Here is a 24,815-nt window from a genome sequence, read left to right as displayed (position 1 = left end):
TCCTGCATCACAAGGGTCATTCTAATATAAGATTTCAATGCATTTATTCTACATGTCTGAGTGCTTTGCCCGCCTGCATCTGTGTGCACCATGTGTCTGCAGGGTGCTCACGGAAGCCAAAAGGGGGCACAGGATCCCCTGTTAGAATATTTACGGACGGTTGAGAGCTGCGTCTGAGTGCTGGGAATTGAACTCAAGACCTCCGGAAGAGCAGCCAGTGCTCTTAGCCATCCCTCCAACCCCCATGTAATTTTTGTAATTTTTATAGACTTTGACACTGCTGGAAACTAGGCAACCACAGCACTTAGGCTTCAGTGTGATTTTCTTTTGAGACTGTATCCATCTAGCCCAGGATGGCCTGGAGCTCTTTTATAACCAGGGATAAACTTGTGCTTCTGATCCTCCTGGCCCCACTCTTTGAATGTTGGGATTACAGGCACCTGCCACCATGTCCTTCAGTAGTGCTGGGGACCACGTCCTTGGCTCTGCTGAGTGCTGCACCACCTGGTCCTGGAAACTGGACTGGGACAAGTTGGGAACGAAGAAACGACAGACATGTGTACAGAAAAGCTGGGATCTAGCGGGCTGTGCTCAATCTGATGGAGGGCGTGTGCTATGCAACAACCCAGAAACTCAGTTTGGTTCGTTATGACACTTTAGGGAGTTGGTCAGATAGTCTCAGTGGAAGGTCTCTACACAGGACCAGTCTCAGGCTGAAGTCATCTGGAAGGAAAACCCTGCGGTAGTTAGGCTGTCAATATCCACACAGAGACCAGAGGAAGACTTTGCAAATTCCCTAAACCTGACCCAGAGAAGGGGTTGCTGATTCCCATGGTGCTGAGGCATTGCACTTCTTTTGCTTGTTTGGTTTTGGTTTCTGTTTTTTCAGGATAGGCTTTCTCTGTGTAGCTCTCTCTGGTTGTTCTGGAACTCTCTATGCAGACCAGGCTAGCTTCGAACTCACAGAGATCTGCCTGCCTCTGCCTCCCAAGTGCTGGGATTAAAGGCAGGCACCACCACCTCCTGGCTGTATTACATGTTTGGAATGGTTTGGTCCTTCTCACAATTCAGATGCAAAAGGTCCAAGGAAGCAAAACTACACCCAATGACCCGTTCACAAAATGTTTGCTTCCTCTCTCCATCAGTATGTTCTCTGCCAGTTTCAAGGCTATCCTGATCGAGGGCCAAGACCTGGCAATCTCTGTAAAGCCATTGTCCCAGGCTGCTTCTGTACTGAAGGGCAGATACAGAGACTTTCTGCAGTGAAAGTTCTTATGGTTGTCTGGCGTTTTGTCTCCTGTTTTCAGGCAAACAGGAAAAAGGGGACATGTCACTGATTCCAATTTTCAAAAGGCCCTGAGCTGCTCCTAGAAAATGCCAAGTGTAGGAGAACTACAGGAGGCTGCTGGAGGGGGAAGGGTGAGTTGTCCTACCAGCCGGCTCTCAAGTAATGACTTGGAGACTTAGTATTAATTGTGAAAGCTGGGCCTTAGCTTAGGTTCATCCCATTAGTGCTTATAACTTTAATTAACCCACTATATTAATCTCACCAGCCTATTGAAAACAAAACAAAACAAAAAACAAAGGAAAACAAACAAGCAAAAACCCAGTGTTTCAGGTAGCCCAGGCTGGCCTTGAGCTCACTATGTAGCTAAGGATAAACTTAAACTTCTGGTTCTCCTGCTTCAACCTTCTGAGCGATGGAATTACAGGTCTTTGGCGCCATGCCCAGTTTATGCAGTACTTGGGATCAAACCTAGGGCTTCTTGTATGTTAGGACTTCATGCCAGCATGCTAGCAACTGAGCTACATCTGTTGCCCCACCTGCTTGTGTTTCTATGCTGTTTGAAGAACTCATTCTCTCTCTCTCTCTCTCTCTCTCTCTCTCTCTCTCTCTGTATGAGTGCTCAGTTTACGTGCATGCCTGCATGCTCGAAGAAGGCAGTGGATCCCATTACAGATGGTTGTGAGCCAGCATGTGGTTGCTGGGTGCTGCGTATTGAACTCAGGACCTCTGGAAGAGCAGCCAATGCTCTTAACCATTGAACCATCTCTCCAGCCCCTGACAGGAGAACTCATAGAGGGAAACTGGAATTTAGATGCAGAAGAAAAAAGATGAACAGATTCTAAGGGGCTAAACTCTCTCACTATTATTATTGAGGGGGGCAGTGCTATGGCATACATGTGGGAGTCAGAGAACTCTGCCTTGTGAAGTTTCTCTCCTTCCCCTTTTCCATGGGTTCCATGGATGGAAGTCAATTGCCAGTCTTGTGCCATCCTTTATCTGAGTCAGGACAGAAGAAGGAACAAAGCTTCAGGCATCACAGAAGTCATGCAGATGAAAGCTGAGGACACTCACACCTGACAACTGCACTCTTTACTGCGAAGTTGAAGGTCACAAATATGTCAGGAAGTCCAGCCCTAGCTCTTGAAGTAACTGGCTAAGTGTCCTTGGGCTGCCCACCAAATCATTCTGCTTAGGCCTTGAAGAGCTGGAAAGCTCCCTTCTCCTACCTGGAAGTTCAACAGCTTGCTGTCCAGTGAGCTTCTGTCCAGTGAACTTCTATAAAACCTTTATCTTGCACAAGGCATGTTTCAGCTAAGATCTCTAAACCTTGATGGGGTTGCCTTCATATTGAAGAAGAGCAAGCTTACAATGATGACTTTTAACAAATCATAGGAAAGGAGGTACAAGGGGCCCAGGAGCAGATCCCCCCCACCTCAGAACCATAACATAGCTTTGAAATACGTGCAAATGTGTTAAAATGAACAATGCAAATTTCCTGAGTACCTGCTTTGTGTAAGGCACTGATAGGTTCAGGAGATGGCAAAGATGACTAAAGACATCAGCATGCAGCATGCAGGCCAAGCATGGTCATGCAGACCAGGAATGGTGATGCAGGATGAGCATAGTAATGCAGGCCAAGCAAGGTCATACAGAATAACATGGTCGTACAGGCCAAGCATGGTCATGCAGGCCAAAAATGGTCATGCAGGCCAAGAATGGTCATGCAGGATAAACATGATCGTACAGGCCAAGCATGGTCATGCAGGCCAAGAATGGTCATGCAGGATAAACATGGTCATACAGGCCAAGCGTGGTCATGTAGGCCAAGAATGGTCATATGTAACATGAGGGCCTGCTTGTTGGGGTTTCTGTCCTGCCCAGTTCCCATAGCTGGTAAGTCTCAAAGAAAAATCACACAGAGGTCTACATAAGTTATAAAGTGATTGGGCCAGTTAGCTCAGGCTTCTTATTAACTCTTATAATTTATATTATCCCATTATTCTTATCTATGTTAGCCATATGGCTTAGTACCTTTTTCAGCGGGACAGGTCATATCTTTCTTCCATGTCTGGGCAGGACTGCAGAAAGAGCTTCCCTCTTCCCAGAATACTCCTGTTCTCATTGTCCTGCCTCTACTTCCTGTCTGGTTGTCCCACCTATACTTCCTGCCTGGCTACTGGCCAATCAGCATTTATTTAAAACATAATTGACAGAATACAGAATTGTCCCGTACCAGTTATGCAGGATAAAAATGGTCATAAAGATCAAGCATGGTCATGCAGAGGCTCAGAGTAGTCATGTAGGATTAACATGATCTTGCAGGCCAAGAGGGTCTTGTAGTATCGTGAGAAGGCTGCTTGTTTGTTTCCTGGCTACCCAGACTCCCGAAATAAACACACAGAAACTGTACTAATTAAATCACTGCTTGGCCTATTAGCTCTAACTTCTTATGGGCTAGCTTTTACATCTTAATTTAACCCATTTCTATTATTTTATATTTTACTATGAGGTTTGTGGCCTACCGGCCAGGTTCCAACATCTATCTCCAGCAGGGCTACATGGCTTCTCCTGACTCTGCCTCTATTCTCCCAGCATTCAGTTTAGTCCCCCCCCCCTCAGCCTACCTAAGTTTTGCCCTATCAACAGGCCAAGGCAGTTTCTTTATTCACCAATGGTATTCACAGCATACAGAGGGGAATCCCACATCAATGCAGGATGAGCATGGTCATGCAGGCCAAGCATGGTCATGCAGAGGCTAAGAATGGTCATGCAGGATTAGCATGGTCTTGCAGGCTAAGCATGGTGATGTAGGATGAGCAGAGCAGTGTGGGCCTGAGTCATAAGAACCACCTGAGTCTAGTAACTGAGGCACAGACCAGGGAAAATAGAGTTCCTCTCTCCTAAAACAGCCCCTCTCCTCAATAACTTCCTTCTGTAAGGTGCACCAGGATAAACTGCTCTGTAGAGCATGTGATTAGCATGTGTGAGGGCCTGGTGGTTTCCCCAGGACTAAAAAGAGTAAAGAATAAAAAACCACCCTGCAAGACTAGGCAAAGCTCGGATAGTAGATCCAACCATTCATTAGAAACACAATGTGAATCCAGGCATGCCAGGACTCCTGAAGGTAAGGCCAGAGGATAGCGAGTTCTAGGCCAGCCTGGGCTCCACAGCAAGACCCTGCCTCGAAAAAGAAACATAATATGAAATTATTTGATGATTTGAGATTTCATAACGGTCACATTAAAGAAGCAACAACAATAAAAAGGGAGCTTGGAGTTGTTGATTATTGATCCAGGGCTTACCTACTGTGTGTCGGTTCAGTTCCAGAGGAAAAAAAATTAACGTGGAAATGGACCCCTGGGCAGCCTCCATCACAAACCTCCCTTGGCATCTATCAGAGGCCAACTCGAGGCTGTGGCCAGCTGGCCAGTGTTTGTTCTGAACTGCTTGGGACCCAGGAGGAAGTCCTGCCCCCATTCCTCACCACTGTGACCCTGATCCCAGCCAGAGGCAGAGCTATTACCTCAGGCTGTCCAATCCCCACGATTGCTGAAGTGAACTTCCTCCCCAGAGGAAAGAGGCAAATGTTGTCTTTCTTTTTGTGATGGGCAGTCACCATGAAGTGGCAAGGTTGTTTGTCTCAGCTTTGGCAGTTTGTTACAAACACTTACAGCTGTGCCTGGTCCTCAAGTGTCCCCTCCTGCCATTGTTTTTGGCGCCCATATCCCTTACCCAACCGTGCTCTCTCATGCAGAGCAACTCTGGGTTTTTCTGTTTCTTTGCCCCAGCATCAGTCCCCAGGGCCATCTAATTACTGCCATGTTGTAAACTAGGGGCTTTCAGCCAGAGGCGTAGGCGCCTGGCCACTAGCAGTCCCCCTCTTTGCTCTCTTTCTTTTCTTGTCTTTTACTTATCTATCTGTCTGTCTGTCTGTCATCTGTCTGTCTATCTGTCTATCTATCTATCTATCTATCGTTATTTGTTTGATTATTTTCAGATCAGATCTTGCCGTGCAGTCTAGCTGGTCTTGAATTTCTGTTGATCTTCCTATCTCTGTCTCCCAAATGCTAGAATCACAGACGTGTACCATTGTAGTGGCGGGTTTTGTGTGTCAACTTGACACAAGCTAGAGTCATCAGAGAAAGGATCCTCAGTTGAGGAAATGCCTCCATGAGATCCAACTATAAGGCATTTTCTCAGTTATTGATCAATGGGGGAGGGCTCAGTCCATTGTGGGTGGTGCCATTCCTGGGCTGCTAGTCCTGGGTTCTATAAGAGAGCAGGCTGAGCAAGCCTGGGGAAAGCAAGCAGGTAAGCAGCACCCTCCATGGCTTCTGCTTCAACTCCTGCCTCCAGGTCCCAGCCCTACTTGAGTTCCTGTCCTGACTTCCTTTGATAATGAACAGTGCTATGGAAGTCTAAGCCAAAGGAACCCTTTCCTCCCCAACTTGCTTTTTGGTCACGGCATTTTCTTCACAGCAATAGAAACCCGAACTCAGGCAACTACTACGCTCAGGGTTTTTTCCTTTCTCTAAAAAATTTAATTCAAGTTTTTTTTGGGGGGCTAGGGTTCTTATGAATCTGAGGCTGGCCTCAAATTTATTATATAGCTGAGGCTAACCTTGAACCTCTGATACTTTTGCCTCTATCTCATAAATGCTGGGATACATCTATTTCCTACCATACCCAGTTCTGTATATATATTTTATATTTGTATAATTTCTTATTTATTATGATGCTTAATTTATAGTGGTGATTAATTATTAATGTGCATGTTTGTGCCTGTATCTGGTACTGGAGACAGGTAGCAGGGTGGTACCAGGGCCACATACATAACAAACAAGCCCCTATTCTTGAGTTACACCCCAACTCTTGTTTTGTTTTTTAAACCAGATGCATTGGCACTTCCTACCCTTACCGTACTCCAAATCAGTGTCTGCTGAGGTGAAATCAGCACCTGCCGCACCTGTCACCTCCATAGTGCGGTAGCTATTGAATAAAAATGAGAACATGACCGTTCCTAGGTATGGCAGAGGAGAAGGGTTTTATTGTAGATATGAGGGAGAGTTCAGGCAGAGGCTTCTGGAAGAATCCATGCTGAATCGGCCATGGGACAGGAGGTGAGTGAGAGAAGAAGAGGAAGAAGAGGAGAAGGGGTCATGAACCAAGAGACAGATGATAACCAAGAGTGAGCCAAGATGGTACGTGACCAAAATGGCAGGGCTGTATAGGAAAAGAGAAGCCAGGGAGAAGGGACACCAGCCCCTGGTCTGGGGTGGTTTAGGGGAAGAGAACGGGTAAGAAGTGCTGGCAGGAGCCAAAGGTACTATGTGGGAATTGTCTCGGTTTGTTTGGGAACTGACAGCTATCAGACCATTGGAATCCTGGAAAACTAATGAACCTTGGTCTCAGCTACTATTGAAGCCCTTCTGGAAACTTCAGACATGCCACATAGCAGTGAGCTGTGAGTTTTGGTCAGTTTTTATTCCATTGAGACACTGACATTTTTCTGTTGTGTTGTTTTTGTTATTTGTGTCTATGTGCTATGCTGGGTTTTTACTGTTGCTGTATTGAAAAGTTTTAAAATGTAATAGATGAGTACTGTCTTAGCCGCTGCTCTGTTGTTGAAAAGAGACACTACGACCACGGCAGCTATTATAAGAGAAAGCGTTTAACTGGGGGCTGGCTTACAGTTTCAGAGGTTTAGTCCATTATCATCATGGCAGGGAGCATGGTGGCATTTGGACCAGCGCTGGAGCTGTAGGTGAGAGCTACAAACTGATCTGAAGGCAGAAAGAGAGACTCTGGGCTTGACATGGGCTTTTGAAATCTCAAAGCCCACCCCAGTGACATACTTCTTCCAACAAGGCCATGTTTCCCAATCTCCTTTCAATCCTTTCAAATAACACCACTTCTTGGTGACTATACATTCAAATATGTGAACCTATGGGGGCCATTTTTATTCAAGCCACTATAAGTACTATATTTACAGGATTTCTATAGTGCTCCCTCTCCCTCTGCCCATCCAACTCCTTCTGGACTCTCCCCCTTTCTTTTCTCTTTCTTTCTTTCTTTCACTTATTTATTTATTTTTATTTGAGACTGGGTCTCTCTACCTAGCCCTGGCCCTGGTTTTCCTAGAACTCATTCTGTAGACCAGGCTGGCCTCAAAAGTGCTGGGTTTTAAGATGTCTTTCATCTATTCTTGAGACAACCTCAGACCCTGGTCTCAAGTGATACCTCTGCCTTGAACTCCTATATAGCTAAAGCTACAGGCTAGAGTTAACCTACGTCACAAGAAACTGAATTTTGAATACTTTATTTACCCAGCTTTGGCACTAACAAATAGATGAGAGAAATAGCATCTCTTATAATGAAGATACTGGACACGAATACTCTTTTGCTTCAAACCATTTTGTGATTTTTTGGTAAATAATGAATTCATTTGCTTCTGAAGTTACATATTTTCTTAGCTCTCTTTAACTCTTTTCCTTAATTACTATGTTTTTTAAAATATGAAGGATTATAACTTCTTATATATACCATACTTTTCATCATATACACGATATATTAATGTGTGTGTGTGTGTGTGTGTGAAGAGAGAGAGAGAGAGAGAGAGAGAGAGAGAGAGAGAGAGAGAGAGAAAGAGAGAGTTTATTTTATTTTCTTTTATTTTTCTGAGACAGGGTTTCTCTGTGTAGCCCTAGCTATCCTGGAGCTCACTTTGTAGACCAGGCTGGCCTTGACTTACAGAGACTTGCCTGCCAATTCATAGAGACCCACCTGTTTCTTCCTCCCAAGTGCTGGGATTAAAGGCATGTGCCACCACCATGTCTGGCTTCATTTAAATATATTTTTAATTAATAAAATTTGTTATTTGATAGTTTTTGTTCTTTTGAGACAAGATATCACTGTGTAGACCTGGATAGCCTCCAACTCTCAACAATTATCTCAACGATGATCTTGCCTCAGCTTTACAAGGGCTATGATTATAGGTCGATGCCAACATGGCTACAATATGCCTGGTCAGTTGTTTAAATATTGTTTTTCTGTTGCTGCTGCTGCTTTTGTTGCAACAAGCTCTCACTATGTAGCTCTGTCTGTCTGAGAACTTACTACATCAACCAGGCTGGCCTCAGACTTTCAGAAATTCTCCCACCTCTGTCCACTGAGTGCTGGGGTTGCAGTCATGTGCCACCAAACTCAGCTGTGTCTTGTTTTGAACAGGGTCTTACATAGGCCAGGCTAGACCCGAATTTGCCTTGTACCTAAGGATAACCTTAAACTTCTGATCCTCTTTCTTTACTCGTGGAGTTCTGGGATTGCTGGTGTGTGCCCTCACTCACTCCCAGTTTGTGTGGTGCTGGGGATTAAACCCAGGGACTGCTACGGGAGCACTCTACCAACCAAGTCACATGCTCAGTGATAGCTTTGTCTTTTCTTTGAAAAAGGCTGTCTCTATGTAGCCCTGGCTGGCCTTGAACTCTTGGAGATTGGCCTGCCTCTCAGCCTCCCAAATTCTGGGATTAAAAGTATGTTGCCTGACTTCAGGCATAGATTTGATCATTAAAAAAAAAAAAAAGCTCCATTTTAAAGATGAGCCAAGGGTCTGGAGAGATGACTCAGGCCTTAAGAATACTCGCTAGAGATGGATCTCTGAGATCAAAACCAACCTGTCTACAGAGTGACTTCTAGAACAACCAGAGAGAAAGTAGAGCAAAAAGGAAAAAATAAAAAAATAAAAAAAAAATAGAACAACCAGAGATCCATAGTGAAACCCTGTCTTGAAAAAGCAAAACAAAACAAAACAAAAAACAGTTGCTAGTTTGATCATGGTGCTTCAGGCCTTTAGTTCCAGCACTTTGGAGGCAGAGACAGGAAGATCTCTGTGAGTTCAAGGCCAGCCTGGTCTACACAGTGAGTCTAAGCCAATCAGAGCCATGTATTGACATCTTGACTGAAAACAGTATCTTAGTTAGGGTTTTCTATTGCTGTGAAGGAGACACAGTGACTACGGAAACTGTTATGAAGAAGACATTCAACCGAGGGGCTTGCTTATAGTTTCAGAGACTCCATGGGAGTATGGCAGCATGCAGACTGTCCTGGTGCTGGCCTGAGAATCCTTAACATTTTGACTCAGAGGCAACAGGAAGTTGACTGTGACACTGAGGGAAGCTTGAGGAAGACCTCAAAGCCCACAGTGACACACTTCTTCCAACAAGGCCACGCCTCCTAATGGTGCCACTCCCTTTGGGAGCCATTTTCTTTCAAACCACCACAAACAGAAAGAAAATAGGAACAGAAAAAGGAAAAAATAAAATAAAATGCACCTGTTGCTCTCCCAGAGGACTCAAGTTTGGTTCCCAGGACCCACATGGTGGCTCACAACTGTCTGTGGTTTTAGTTACAGGCAATCTGAGACCTTCCTCCAGCCTACATGGTCACCAGGCACTAACATGGTATACATATATAAGTGCGGGCAAAACTTTCATACGCACAATAAAAATCAGTACTTAAATAAAAAAAAGATCTGGCAGGTTAGGTCTCAAAAACCTGTCTTTTCTTCCTGGTCCATGCTCTGACCCCCCAGCTGTAAATTCCTAGGGTTGCTTCTAAAACCTTTTCTGCTCAATCAATATCAGAAACAACCTGTGGGTCCACATTTGGATTTGTGTAGAGAAGCATAAATGTATATAAGAACCCTGGGCCAAGACCATCCTGTCTTTATGTCATGGCCCCACTCCCCCTTGCCTCTGTTCTTCCTGGACCTGTGTTTTCCACTGTTAGGTGGAGGCAACACCTCTTAGGACTGTGAGGTTATTCAGTAAAGGCACTGGAGACAGCTAGCGTGGGGATTCATGCTTAATAACCACTTACTCCTTCGACTTTCTTGTTGTTGCTATTAAAACTTGAAATCACATAGTTAATTTTATCCAGTTTGATTTAAAATAAGTGAGAGGCTGGAGAGATGGCTCACGTGTTAAGAACAATGACTGCTCTTGTGGAGGCTCTGAGTTCGATTCCCAGCACCCACATGGTGGCTCACAATCATTTGTAGCTCCACTTCTAGGGATCCAAGCTCTCTTTCAGCCTCTTCAGGGACTTCACCCACATGGTGCACAGAAATACATCAAGCAAAGCACCCATACCTACACATAAAATATAGACAAATATATCTTTTTTCTAAATTAAGTATAGGGCAGGAGAGATGACTCAGCAGTGAAGAACACTTGCTTTTGCAGAAGACCTAGGTTCAATCCCCAACGTCCACATGGCTGTGCACTTCTGTTTCTACATTCAGTTCCAGGAATCTGATAACTTCTGATTTCAAGCAGCAGGCACACAGGTGGTACACAGACATACTTGCAAGCAAAACACTCATATATATATTTTAAAAAAGAGTATAAAATTATTTTTAAAAATAAGTATAAAAATGAGAGGCTAATTAAAAAAAAAAAAAGGTGTGCCAGGTACCATAGCAGTTATAGGGATTAGGTTTAAAGATGGGGTGCTCTGTGGTAGAGCAAACTCTTCACATGCATGAGGCCTGCACTTGAGAGAGAGAAAGACAGTGAGAGAGAGATTGAGTTTCACAGTTCCATTCTTGCCCCAGTCCTAGCTTCCATCATGATGCTTGGCCGACTCCTCTCCCTGCCTCCCACACTCACTCCCACTGCTGCTATAACACATCTAAGAAGGTTTTCTCAGCCTTGTAGTGGCCCACACCTTTAATCCCAGCACTTGGGAGGCAGAGGCAGTCTGATCTCTGTGAGTTCAAGGCCAGCCTGGTCTACAGAGTTACAGGACAGCTAGGACTGTTCCATAGAGAAATTCTGTCTCAAAAAAGAAAAAGAAGGCTTTCTCAGCTGGATTTAATCTCTTTGTGTATAAGACATTGCTTAAGCATTTCACCAATGGGATTGCAGGAGAGCTTCCTCCTTGTGCTACCAGCAGGAACCAGGAAGTTGACTCTTAAAGGAGCTGCACCATTTTTGCTGGTAACACTGAGTCAGGAAGCCTTCTCTTTAAGGAACTGTGCTCTCTCACCACTATCAAGCAGAGCCTATCTGAAAATATGCAGTTACCAAGAAGCTCCAATTAATTTCAGTTTTTGTGGGTCTAAAAGCCCTTTTTAAGGCTTCATGTGAATATATGTTGCCCCCCATTGGGCGCCGTTTGTAAATGGAGATTGTGCTTTTGTTTCCTGGCAGTGCAGATCCGAATAATCACACAGAAACTGCATTAATTACAACAGTGTTGGGTCAATGGCTTAGGTGTATTCCTAACTAGTTCTTATATCTTAAATTAACACATTTCTATTAATCTATGTATCACCATGAGGCTGTGGCTTACCAGTGCTGGCATGTTACTCCTTTGGCAGTTACATGGTGTCTCCTTGATTCTACCTTCTCTCTCTCTCTCTCTCTCTCTCTCTCTCTCCCTCTCCCCCGCCCCCATCTCTCTGCTAGGATTTCCCACCTGTCTTTATTCTGCTAAGCCACTGGCAAAAATAACTTTCCAGGACAGGCTCCAAAGCTACAGTGAAACCCTGTCTTAAAAAAACAAACAAAAAACAAAACAAAACAAAAAAACCCAAAATCAAAACCAAAAAAACTTTATCCATCAACCAATAAAAGTGACACATATACAGAAGGACAGCAGAAATTACAAATATGATCATGGATTTGGAGCTGAAATTGCAAAGGGCTTAAAAAATCTGGGATCTCTGAATTCAGAATGAATATGAATTTTCTGCAGTTCACCTAAAACTATGAAGATGGCAACTATTTCTGTAGTTCTTTCTCTCCTTTAAAAATATTTGTCAACCAGGTGGTGGTAGCCCATGCCTTTAATCCCAGCACTCTGGAGGCAGAGGCAGGTGGATCTCTGAGTTTGAGGACAGCCTGGTCTACAGAGTGAGTTCCAGGACAACCAGAGCTACACAGAGGAACCCTATCTTGAAAAACCAAAAATAAAATTGTTTATTTATTTATCATATATGTATTTATTTATTTCACATGCACACATGAGCACTAAGCACACAGATGCTGAGACCAGAGGTCTTCTATCCTTTGCTTTATTCCCTTGAGACAGGGCCTTCCACTGAACCTGGAGCTTACCATTTTGTCTAGGCGTCCTAGCCAGCTTCTTCCTGAGATCTGTCTCTGCGCTTCACTGCTGGGGTTACAGGCATGTATGACCTTGGCCAGCTTTACCTGGGTTCTGGGAGTTCAAACTCACATCCTCATGCCTATGTAGCAATTGCTCTTACTCACTGAGAAGTCCTCCTGCCCTGAGGATTCTTTTAAACCAGAATGTTACCAAGTCAACAGAGGGATGGTTGAATCTCTGCTGTGAGTGCAACCACAGTCTCTAGGGAAAGAAAAACAAGTTGAAAATCAGAGTCAGAGAGACAGGGCAAACTGATATTACTGTTCACTGGGATATTAATGTGAAGATTGTACACCTGGTGCACCTTCCCCATGAAATTTAGGCTGAAGTCTCAACTCCTGCTGTGTTTTGGGACCACCATCTATTAAACACGCATATTTAATTTGGTTTGATCTGGTCTGATTGGAATTCTTTGAGCTGACAGAGAGGCTCTGTTAGAAAATATTCCTAACAACAATGGTAGGAGCATGGCAAGGGGAAGACAGAGGGATCGCACAGGCAAACCCAAAATCATGTGTTCCTTTTTCTGGCGTGACCCTAAATACCCTATGGGAGTAGTCCTGACCCTCCCCAGGGAGGGGGTCAGTGCTTGGCATGCTGGGAGTTGGAGTCCACGTGCGTAGCAGGCTGGGAGTTGGAGTCCAAGTGTGTGACAGTCTGGGAGTTGGAGTCCAAATGCGAGGCAGGCTTGGGTGACACTTCCAACTCAATATTACAATTGTGATTCAATCATAATGACTACAACCTGAAGTTAACTTTAAACTGAAATAAATCCTTCTTCCAAGACTTGTCAAGGTATTTTTATCACAGTAGTAGAAGGGAAATGGCAACACTTTTCTAGCATGTGAACTGGACAGGAAGTGAGATGGACAGGAAGTGAACTGGATAGGAAGTAAGCTGATAGAAAGTGAGCTGGACAGGAAGTTGTATGCTTTTAGGGTGGGGTCAGTTCCCCAGAGTATAAATGTATTCCTCCTGGGGCTGATGGCACAGTGTTTTGTTAACTATGTACTAACTTCTGAACCAGACCCTCTCTACCACTATTTCCCCTGACTTCCTTCTTGTTTCTGTTCTAGCAGGTTCGAGATTGCCAATCCCAATGACAATCCATTTTGTCATTTGTCCACTCGAGAGTAGAGGCCACGCATGCCTGAGGCACTGGGGGTCATGGCAGAGCTAAAGTTGTTACAGTTAGAAGACAGAAAGAAATGTCCAAAATCCTGAGCCACATGCGAGATGAACCTCCAGGCCCTCCTATGGTTCTCTGTGTGACTTGGAACAAATCAATTTCATCTCTATGTTTCCACTTCTAGAAGAAATCAAACTAGATACCTTAAACTCAGTTTCAGGCCGGGCATGGAGGCACACACCTGTAATCCCAGCTCACGGGAGGCAGAGAAGGGAGGACTGCCAAAGTCTAAGGCCAGGCTAATCTACACAACCATTGCCACCAGGCCTAGCTCTGGAAATGTCTTTTTATGTTGCTTTGAACCAAGATACTTAGCCCTATAAGTTCATTTCAGAAAAAAAAAAAAAACCTGTTCCCAAGATAATAGGCGGTGATACTCCTGCCTCCTTGGCCACTTGGTCTAGGCTTCTAACAGCAGGGATGCCTTGCTTTCATGTGCCTCTGATTAATAGTTTTGGACACTTTAACCTATGGAATCTGTAACTAGAAAGTCAAAATTCTAATCACAAAAGACAGGGAGATGGGTCTGCTAAGAATGTAGTTGCTACTTTTGCCAGGCAAGGTGGTACATAGTACTAGCACTCGGGAGGCAGATGCAGGTGAATCTCTGAGTTCGAGTCCAGCCTGGTCTGCAGAGTGAGTTGCAGAATAGCCAGAGCTGCACAGGGAAACCCTATCTGGGAAAAAAAACTAAATAAATAAACAAACAAATAGAAAGGATTAAGAAATTTGTGACCTAGTGGAGAGTTTCTTGGGTACAGTGGTATTGTTTTGTTCTTGGGTTCTCTGGCACTAGGGTTGGAACACAGGTCCTTCCATGTGATGGACAGGTTCTCTGTTCCTCCACAGAATCCCCAGCCTCCAACTGTGTATTTGTTTACATTTTCATTTCATTTATTTGTTTGCCCGGCTACTTACTTTGCTGGGGTTGAGACACTGGGCATGGTCAGCATGGTCCACCAGTGGGCTACATTCCCAGCCCTGATGCTGATTTCTTGGGAGTTTATTTCCTGGCGTCTTTACCCTGCAACCATCAAAGGGAGACATCTGTTCACCAGCTCTAAGGAACATCATCTAGGGCTTCATCTCTGGAATTCTGATACCTGCTTTGAATCCTACTCATGGGGATTTACAACACTTTGCGTCTGTTTCCTCTCAGATCTCCTCAGATTTCTGTTTTGATCTTTTACTATTATTATTATTATTATTATTATTATTATTATTATTAGTTTGGGAGCCTGTGAATGCCACAGCACATGTAGGGGTCATAGGACAACCTGTAGAAGTCTGTTCTCTTCTTCCACCGTGTGGGATCTATGGATGGAATATAGGTGATCAGGCTTGACCACCTCAGCAGCCCTGTCCTGACCTTTAGAGAGGGCGCACTGACAGAGACTAGATGGAGACTTTTGCAAGCCCTTGCTCACATTAAATTCTGCTCATGTCACTCTTGTCAGTTCTTGGGATGATTGCCATTCAGCACTACAATTTATTATATGACAAATCATGCAAAACTTACATAAAACAGTATTCCTTTCCTCTTAGTTTGCAGCGTTCAGTAATCTTACATGGCTTGGGGAACACCGTGGCTTAGGAGTTTTCATCAGGTTGCAGTCAGGGGGTAACCACAGTCTCATCTGTTGCTTTTATCCCTCTTGTGGGTGAAGGGTTGGAGCCCGAAGAAATGAGGTAATTCTCTTAATTGCCTCCATCTTGTCCTTACAGACTGTCATGTCTGCATTCTGGATACTGTTCTTCAGGTAAGGATAAGATTTCATCTGAGATTCAGTAGGGGTAAGGGAAGAGAAGGGAACGGGAAATGGCCATTTTGTTTTCTTCAGAGATGGGAGTGGGAGGCAGGGGTTCTTAAGGCAGGTTGTATACCAGATGCTGAGGACAGGATCCAAGGACTTCTGCATGCCAGGCAGATGCTATACTCCTGAGACTCACACCAACTCTCGTGAGATCTTTCTTTCTTTTTCTCTTTATTTCTTTCTCTTGTCAAATTTATTTTTATTTTATATGTAAGGATGTTTTCCCTACATGTATGTATGTCTGCGCACCACATGTCTGCCTAGTGCCTGCTGAGTTGAGAAGAGGATGCTGGTTCTCTTGAATTTAGAGTTGTAGAAGGTTGTTAGCTGCCATGTGGGTTGTGGAAATCAAATCTCAGTCCTCTGGAAAACCACTCAGTGCTCTTAACCACTGAGGCGTCTCTTCTAGCCTGTTTAGTGAGTTTTCTCTTCTTCTTCTTCTTCTTCTTCTTCTTCTTCTTCTTCTTCTTCTTCTTCTTCTTCTTCTTCTTCTTCTTCTTCTTCTTCTTCTTCTTCTTCTTCTTTCCCCCCAAAACAACCAAGTTTCTCTGTGTAACCCTGGCTGTTCTTGAACTCACTCTGTAGACCAGGCAGGCTACTCGAACAAAGATCCTATTATTTTCAGGTGTGACTTTTTGTTTACACTGCATTTGTCTAACTCTGTGAAGCTGTGTTACTCTGCCTGTCTAAAACACCTGGTGGTCCTAATTAAGAGCTGAACGGCCAATAGCAAGGCAGGAGCAAGGATAGGTGGGGCTGGCAGGCAGAGAGTATAAATAGAAGGAGACTAAGGATGCAGAGAACAAAGCGAGGAGGACACCAGGGACATCCAGCTAGCCAGTCATGGAGTCAGAAGAAAACTAAGATGATAGAGATAAAAGCCCAAAGACAAAAGGTCATCAGGCTAATTTAAGAAACAAATCAAGTAAGGCCAGGCATTCATAACTAAGAAAAAGCCTCTGTGTGTGATTTATTTGGGAGCAGGGTGGCGGGCTCCTCAAAAAGCCAAAAAAAGAATGAAAGTTCACACAACATTTTGACGCCTTATATGAGGCTCAAATATCCATCTAGAGCCTGAGAAAGTTGGGGAAAAAAGCATTTGGTTCCTTTATTAAGAGGTGCTGATATTCACCTGACAGCTCTAAATAAAAACTAGAAATGGCAAGTATGAATTTCCATAGCTAGGAAGGTTTAATGCAGTTCCAGGTCATGAAACAAGCTTTGGGTTTGGCTTTCATGGTGCGACCTGAGAGTGGGCAGAGCCAGCTGCTGGAGCCCTTGGGGTCCAGGTGTAGCTTAACTGTCTAAAGTTGACAAGATAGGCAGTAAAAGAGGGTCAGATGAAAAAATAAAAACCTCTAAACAGTTCAGTTCCCATGTGTTTTACAATGTGCATAGGCTTAATTAAGAAAGAAAGAAAATGGGTATAGGCAGTAATAGAAAGAAACAGATTAAAAATAATCAAGTATTGAAAAAGATAGTAAAAGTAATGTAAAAGAAAAAAAGCCACATAAAGATGGGAAACACAGGGAGTCTGGATCCTATACAGTATTGTGCTGATTTTGAATCTTTTGATTGCTGAAAAGCAAAAGACAGTTGCTAAGAGACCTGGAACTGAAAGAAAGGTTGTGGAAATAAACCAGCCTAGATATTTTAATAATGCCTTAACTTTAAAAAAGCCAAAAAATGTGTTTGTCAAATGATAATCACAAATGCTTTGGAGAAAAGGTTTTGCTTTTGTTTTGGCAGGAAACAAGAGGCTATGAATTTGTTCCAGGTTGATTTGGATCTGATTTGATCATGAAAGGCCTCCTGAAACTTGACAGGTGATATCTATCAACAAAGGTTATAAGTGGTCTTCCTAGGACTTGGCCGTTATCTCAAATTTTCTCTCTGGAACCCTAAAAATACTTCTCCCACATTTAGCAGAAAACAGTCTAGAGAACATGACATCCACATTCCCAAGAAAAAAGGGGGTGTGGGTGGTCTTTGGTTATTTTCTGGGTCATGGATGTTTGTTATATTTAGAGGAATATAAGATAAAAAGACAATTATTGATCTTGGATATTTTGCATTGGCATGAAGTTTGGAATATGTGCACAAATCCAAACTCAATCATACTGTATAGATGTTTTTACTCTTCTTTAAAAGACTTTTGCATAGTGATACAAATTTAAGGTAATTTCTGTTACAACACTGTGTATATGTTTCTATTTCTGTTTAAAGAATTTTATATATTAATACCAATTTAAGGTTATTTTTGTTAGACCATGTTGTATATATGTTTTTGCTCTTGGTTAAGGTATTGTACCTATGTAGTTCTTTTAAAAGTGTAAGGTAAAATTCTAGTTTTTAAAAACTATTATTATGAACTATTTAGGATAATCAAGACACACAGGTCAGAAGTCATCTATAACAATCAAATTTGTAGATATGCTAGGTATGTTTTCCAGATCATAAAGAGATTTATTTTAGATAGATAGATAGATAGATGGTCTTCAAATGCTTCAAAGACCTATAGAACATGGCACTTGAAATATTTTGTTAAAGTTTTTAACAATTGTTTGTTTACTTGTTTGTTTGTTGCTATTTTGGGACAAATACAGCCAGGAATGATCCTTCACTCCTGATCCTGTCTCCAGTTTCCAACCCCTGGAATTACAGGCTTGCTCCATCATACCTAGGTAAGTCCTGGCCCTCACACTTAATAGGGGTGATCCCCAGGAAACACAACTAATTTTTTTCTGTACCTGAGGATGCTCATCTGCAGAGTCTGGTGATAATCTTGAACTCATGGATAAACATAAGCAAGCCTTCCCTCTACAAGGCTGTCTCCAGTCCCTTGTGTTAGTTAGCTTCATATTATTATAATGTGCTTCCTGAGGCAATTCTCTCACAAAGAGAAAAAGGATTTTTATTTTATTATTCTGTATGTGCATGGTGTGGATGTGGGGAGGAGTGTGTGAAGGCAGGCATATATGACACTCATGTGGCAGTCGGTTCTTTCTCCATGGGTAAGGTTTTTCCATATAGCTAGTGCTTTTAACCAATAAGCTGTCTCTCTGGCCTGAGTAAAAGTTCTTTTCACTTATGGTTTTGTTGTGGGGTATCTACCAGAGAAGACCGCTCAGACATAGATTTAAGCCAATAGAAATTCTTTTTAAGCCGGCCGGTGACTACTCTGGGTGTTCAGGATCCCAGTAAGCACTGAGCCTTTCTCAGGGTGAGATTTTAAGTACAAAACCCACATTCTGGGTTAACACACTTCAGTTAACAAGAACAGTTAGCCAGAAGCAGAACTCCAGAAGACAAAGGCAAGGTCAGTACCTTAGAGACGTTCCCAGAACTGTGCACTTCCGTGGATTAGGTCTTTGTTTTAGCTTTGGCAGGTGGTGCTGTCTACATGCTGGGTTTAGCAGCCTGTACGGTACTTCCATTATGGAGTCAGTTGTGCTAAGATCTGGAGGCCCTGCTGAGTTCTGGGAGTCTCATTGTCCTCATGAGTCAGGTAACAGAGAAAGACAGGAAGGGTCTGGAATCCTACAGTCTTCTCAAGAGTAGGCACCACAATGACCTCAATAGGAGCATCACCACAGGAGCCAAACATTTAACACAGAGCCTTGGAGGGCATATCCATATTCAAAAAATGGCACCTCCAACCTTGGCCTTTTCCTGCTCTTCTTGCTGGCTTCTACCTGCCTCCCGGGCAGTGTCCCCACCCCCCATTCACCTCAACAGGCCTTTGCTCAGAGCACCTCACACACTTCCCCCAAGTGCCTTGAACACCCAGGAGCATGAAAAGCTGTTTGGGGCTGGGGATGTTGCTCAGCCAGTAGACTGTTTGCCTTGTAGACAGAAAGCCCTGGGCAAATCAACCAGACATGGTGGCATGCTCCTGTAATCTCAAGAGGTGGAGCAGGAAGATGATGAGTTCAAGACCCTCCTCAGCTACACAGTAAGCTAGTGTAGAATACAAGGAACTCGGTCAAAAGGGCAGTGGGGGAGAACATGGGGGGTATGGGGAGAAACTGTCAATCGGTGAGGTCACTTAGTGACTAAGGTCACTTGTTGTATGTTTTAGTCTGACTTCTGTTGCTATGCTAAAAAAGAAAAAAAGTACTCCAACAAGAAACTACTTAGGATAGAAAGGGTTTATTTCAGCTTACAGGTCCATCATGATGGGAGAGCCAACAAGCGCTTCAAACAGATAACCAAATAGCATCCATAATTAAAAACAAAGGAAAAGGAATGCCTACATGCTCCCCAGCCTGCTACCTGGCAGTTGGCTTTCTCCTCCCAAACACTATTCAGGACCTCCTGCCTAGAGAGCAGGGCTTCCTTCCCATACAGGGTTGGGTGCTCCTGCATCAGTGAGCAATCAAGATAGCCCCTCACAAACAGGCCCGCAGGCCAACTGGTCTAGAAAACACTGCTTTTATTTTATGAACACTGGTATTTTGCCTCCACATATGTCTGGTGAAGGTGTCAGATACCCTGAAGCTGGAGTTACAGACAATTGTGGGCAGCCATTTGGGTGCTGGGAATTGAACCTGGGTCCTCTTGAAGAGCAGCCAATGCTCTTAACCACGGATCTATTTCTCCAGCCCTGGAAATTTCTCATTAAGACTCTTCCCAAATGATTCTAGATTATGTCAAGTTGACAATTTAACCAGCACACTGCAATGATGACATCTGGAGTTTGGATCCCAACACTCATGTAACAAGCCAGGGGTCCTGTGTACATATATGTACACATACACTTACACAGACACATATATACTAATAAATACATTTTTTAAGTCACCCTGCGATGATGACATATTACACTTTCATTATCTCTTGTATTTTTTCTTTTCAGGAAGAAAGTAAGTTTATTACATACACTGCAAGGGACAGTGGGCAGGACAGTAACAAAAGTATTGCCCAAGCTTGTTTTGAGACAGGGTCTCATCCCAGGCTAACCTCAAACTTGTTATATAGTCATGGCTAACACTGAACTTCTGATACTCCAACTTTTTCCTTTCAAGAACAAGTGCACGTTGTTAGAAAACTCCACCCCCAAGTCCACCTTCAGTAACCCAGCAACAGCAACCGCATCATCACCAGCTGCCAAAATGCGACACATTTCCACTGTCACCAAGAATTGCATGCTTTCCCTATGCGCATGCACAATACCCCTCTATAAAAAGCTAGTGCCTTCTTTTCCCACCCTCGTGTCTTCCTTCCACCCTTACTCAGAGGCAGCCTCTGTATACTCCTCCCCGCTAAATCTCTCCTGTGGGCTGTTACATGGTGTGGCTTTGTAGCGTTCCCTGGCTCCAAGCTGCTCCCTTCCCTCCTGGAAACCCTTGCACACATACCACCACATCTGCTCTGTGGCGTGGTTTTCTGGCCCCAGAGCGCGGAGAACTAAATACTCTGATTGAACTGGTGTTTGAAACAGCAAACTACCTCAGTCCGGTTGGCAGTTAGTGGCTAATAAACAGGTTCACAGGCTAATGCTTCACAGACTGAGGCTCTGGGCTTAGGGATTGGCAGAAAAACGACCACATTACTATAGCCACTTCCCAAATGATAAGATTTAATGAGCCAAGGATATTTAATTATTTCCGAAAGTGGACCTTCTGGTTTAGATTATGAGCTGGTGGCAGACATTGTTAGCATCAAATCTTCTGGAAAAATTTACACACAGGTACAAACTGCCCTGGGCTCCACGTCTATTGCCAACATTTTATCCACATGTTAGGTTTTCTCATTGCTGAGGGCCTTGCCCTGGTAGGCAAGTGCTCCATCACCAAACCTCACCCCTCGAATTTCTATTCATTTTTAAATTTAAAGAAACATTTTATTTAGTTTTCATTTGTTTGTTAGAGACTGGGTTTCTGTGTGTAACAGCCCTAGCTGTCCTGGAACTAGCTCTGTAGACCAGGTTGGCCTTGAACTCACAAAGACCCACCTTTCTCTGACTCCTGAGTGCTGGGATTAAAGGCATGTGCCACCACTGCCCGACTTTATTTAGTTTTATATACTGTGTATGGGTGTTTTCCCTACATGTATGTCTGTTCACATGTGTCTAGTGCCCTCAGAGGCCAGAAGAGGGTGAAGGCTCCTTTGGAACTGGAGTTACAGACAGGTGTGAACTATCTTGTGGGTACTGGGAACCAAGTTCAGCTCCTCTGGAAGAGCAGCCAGTGCTCTTAACCATGGAGTCATCTCTCCAGTCCCCCATATTTCTTGAAAATTATTAGGTGTTCACTAGGCATGGTGGTGCATACCTTTAATCCTAGAACTTGGGAGGCAGAGGCAGGAGGATCTCTGTGAGGCTGAGGTCAGCCTGGTCATAGTGAGTTCCTGGACAGCCAGGGCTACACAGTGAGATCCTATTTGGCACCTTGAGTTGCATTCCAAGAACCCACAGTGAAGGAGAGAATCAATTCCTAAGTTAACCTCTCTCCCTTCACATCATATGCACACCGACATCATCACCACAAATAATAATTTTTTGGCTTTCTTTTTCTAAACAGGATTTAAAAATAGGAGAACATTTTAAAAAATATGAGATGTGAGTAGTCAGGGCCACTGGAGGAAGTCATGCACACACACTGCGTATTTATTTATTTCTGAGACAGGGTTCCGGGGAGCTGTTCTGGGACTGAAGGTGTGGCTTAGTGATAGAGCTTGCCTAGCATTAGCACACACGGGTCCTGGTGCTCGATTCCTGCAACACGAAGAACAAAAACCAAACAACGTTTACTGTGCAGCTGTGACTGCCATGGAGCTCACTCCGCTGGCCTTGAACCCAGATCTGTCTGTTCTGTCTCCTGAGTGCTGGAATCAAAGGCTTGTGCCACAGGCCCTACATGTACACTGAGTTTTGAATAATGATGAAGAGTTCGGTGAAAACTCACTTTAAGATTTGTGATATAGGTGGAGGTTGATGTTCAGGGCATCAGGACATGAGGTCTGTGCATGGGGAAGGAAAATAATTTGTGGAGTTTGAGGTATGACTCAGAAGGGGAGCTCTCCCCTTACAGGTTTAAGGCCCTGGTGTCCATTCCCAGTCTGTAAAAGTTAGATGGAAGAATGGATGGATGGATGGAAAGAGAAAAGAAAGAAAGAAAGAAAGAATGAAAGAAAGATGATAGGTAGGTAGGTAGATAGGAAGGTAGATAGGAAGGTAGATAACGGGTTCTATGCTGTTGATCCTACTTGAACTATATATTTAGCTTTGTAAAATTCTAATTAGGGCTGGCAAGATGGCTCAATGGTAAGGACTTTGCCCCAAGCCTGGCAATCTGAATTCATGGGCCCTGTTTAAGAGTGGAAGGAGAAGCCGGGTGGTGGTGGCGCAGGCCTTTAATCCCAGCACTCGGGAGGCAGAGGCAGGTGGATCTCTGTGAGTTTGAGGCCAGCATGGTCTACAAGAACTAGTTCCAGGACAGGCTCCAAAGCTACAAAGAAACCCTGTCTTGAAAAACCAATAAATAAATAAATAAATAAACAAATAAATAAAACCATAAACACAAATAAACCCAAGAGACATGGTGGCATGTCTTTAATTCCAGCTCTTTGGAGATTGAGATAGGTGGATCTCTTTTCCAGGACAGAGTTACTTGGTGAGACCCTGTCTCAAATAAAACAAAAACAAAATAACAACAACCCCCCCAAACAAAACAAAGGGGACTGGAGAGATGGCTCAGTGGTTAAGAGCACTTGTTGCTTTTGCAGAGGACCTAGATTCTGCTCCCAGCAGCGACATGGTGGCCATGATGGCTTCCAGCCACCTGTAGCTCAAGATGCGGAGGAACTGATGCCTTTTTCTTAACCTCCATGAGCACTGTAGGTGTGCTGTGCATTTATATACATTGTAGGCAAAAGCCTCATACATAAACATAGACTCAGCAAACAGAACAGTACAACCCTCCTTGATGCAAGCTACTGCCTTCTGCCTCCTAAGCAACTGGGACTATGGAATGGACCACTATGTCTATGTCTAGCGGGCTTGTTGCTTTTTATATATTTAATATCATGGTTTTTAAGTTTGTAGATTATTTTATTTCGCTCTGCCTGTCTCTGTCTGTCTCCGTGTATGGCGTTTGCTGACCTAGGACTAGCTATATATACTAGGCTGGCTTTGAACTGTGACAGTCAAACTTCTCATGCCTCCTGTGTGCTGCAGCTACAAGGGAGTACCACCACACCTTGTTATAATGTTTCTTTTCAGCAAACACCACTGAGAAGCTAACACTAGGGCTCAGTGGTAGAGCACTTGCCTAGTGTATGAATTTTCCCAGCAACAGAGAGAGAGAGAGAGAGAGAGAGAGAGAGAGAGAGAGAGAGAGAAAATGAAAGAGAGCTAATTGTTTTCGTTTATTTTGAGACGAAGTTTTTCTGTGTAACAGCCCTAGCTGTCCTGGAACTAGCTCGGTAGACCAGGCTGGCCTGGCACTTACAGAGATCCGCCTGCCCCTGCCGTCTCAGTGATGGGATTAAAGGCTTGCACCACTACGCCTGGCTAAGACAGCTAATTGTAACTACTGTCTACTGAATTCTAGACACCATTTTAGGTGTTGGTAGCTCATTTAATTCTCACATCTTAACAAGGCAAGTGCTGCTGCATGAAGAAATAGCTTAAGCCTTTGCCCAAACTCAAGCCTAAGACTCTGAGTTCCTAGAAACACAAACAAGGGCAGTCTCAACGGAGCACTGTGTGCTGAGCCTGCAGACCCTTCTCCCTTCGGAGCAGCAGTGGAGGGCCAGGCCACTAGAATCTGGGGGGCAGCCAAAGGGGGTCACCAGTGTCCCTGTGGAGGACAAGTCACTGAGAATGTGAGTCAACACCTGGGCAGGGACCTGAGAGGGAACTTCTGAACCCAAGCCTGACTGCACAAGACCGTGTGCGTACAATTACACACTGTGCTGAACCTAGCGCAAGCCCAGCCGTTTGCCAAGGTTGATCAAGCGTGACCAGAAACAAGTCGGTTGAGTGGGTTGAGTGTGTTAGTCATCACACCTCTCTGTCATCATCACAGAGCCATTATACCCTTTCAACCTGCCATGGAGGTGACTGAAAAAGACCATCAGCCTAAGCCTGTTGGTTGGCAGCGCCAGTCTTCAATAAAGGCCGGGTAATGATGACAGCTGCAGTTCCCCTAGCAGAGGCCAGGGGGAGGGGAGGAAAAGGATACTACAATCAAGGGACTTCACTCTGGGAGTCCTGGGAACTCCCTGGGCTCATGGGACATTAGGCCTCAAGCTCACCTTTGGACTGCGGAGTCGTTCCTTTGTGTCAGTGGTTCTGGGGCTCAACTGCCCTGGCATGAATTCTGCATCTATTCAGTGACCTTAGTGT

The sequence above is a fragment of the Myodes glareolus genome, chromosome 3 (assembly GCF_982192425.1).
Source record: "Myodes glareolus chromosome 3, mMyoGla1.1, whole genome shotgun sequence".
In the NCBI taxonomy this organism is placed as follows: Eukaryota; Metazoa; Chordata; class Mammalia; order Rodentia; family Cricetidae; genus Myodes; species Myodes glareolus.
The sequence above is the reverse complement of the archived record's forward strand: the minus strand, read 5'-3'. Positions refer to the sequence as shown.